This window comes from Orycteropus afer, unplaced genomic scaffold, assembly GCF_000298275.1.
Source record: "Orycteropus afer afer isolate SDZICR_OR568_19922 unplaced genomic scaffold, OryAfe1.0 scaffold01176, whole genome shotgun sequence".
NCBI classification, from domain to species: Eukaryota; Metazoa; Chordata; class Mammalia; order Tubulidentata; family Orycteropodidae; genus Orycteropus; species Orycteropus afer.
Genome location: NW_006922763.1, coordinates 126968 through 127959, shown reverse-complemented (window position 1 = coordinate 127959; position 992 = coordinate 126968). Strand labels below are relative to the sequence as shown.

The following is a 992-nucleotide window of genomic DNA, read 5'->3' as shown; positions in this document are numbered from 1 at the left end:
TTTAAATGCATATTCTCTTGTGATTTAAAATTTAATTTTATAAAAGTTCATTTACTAGGTCACATGGGGGCTGTGGGGGCTGAGCACGGGCATGGGCCGATAAGTGCACCAGGAGCGCGGGGTTGCACTAGTGTGCACTTGCCACTGCTGTGTTTTTGAGTTAGCAAAGTCTGCCGCCGCTGGTTAGGCCGCCCACCAGGCGGCACTGTCGGGCTCTGCCCTGGTCTGATAAGCTGCCGATTGATTGGGTCCTATACTGAAGACGTTTCCAGAACAACAGAAAGAGGAATTTGTAAGTGTCTGGTTTGAGACCCTGGAATTCAGAAGGAGGACTTTTGGCATTCTTATGTTGAGTATGAGATATGTATTCATATCAATAGCATATGTTTCACAATGAAAACATCCTGTGCACGAAGAAGATACAGAGAATTTGTGTGGCTGAGGCAGATACTCCAAAGTAATGCAATACTGGTACAACTGCCAGAGCTGCCATCTAAAAACCTGTTTTTCAACATAAGCAATCGCCAGCACATAGATCAGCATCTTCAGGGTTTGGAAGATTTCCTCAGAAAGGTCTTAGAGAATGCACTTTTGCTTTCAGATAGCAGCCTTCACCTTGTTGCAGAGCCATCTGAATTTGAAAGACATTGAAGCTTGTGTTTCTGAGCAGACTAAATACTCTGTGGAAGAAGCAATTCACAAGTTTGCTTTGATGAACAGAACTTTCCCTGAAGAAAATGAAAAAGAGAAAATGATAAAAATTATGATTCAGGAGCTATTCCATCGCCTCTTGTCACAGATGTAGTCAATCTGTGTGTTCCATCTGGCGAAATCCATGTGTACAGCACCATTTGTGTTGTTGAAAAAAGGTATTTGCAATGAATAAGTCATTGGTCTTGCAATATTCTATCATGCAATTTCCAGCATTATTTCTGCCATCGAGGCCAAATTTTGCAACTACCAGTGATTCTTCTGTGTTTCCAACTTTTGCA

The 992-nt window shown here is 42.0% G+C and overlaps 1 pseudogene; it reads left to right on the top strand.

The window, feature by feature from the left end:
* The first annotated feature begins 247 nt into the window (after positions 1–247).
* Positions 248–992, top strand: part of LOC103212956 — a 4258-nt pseudogene continuing 3513 nt past the window's right edge.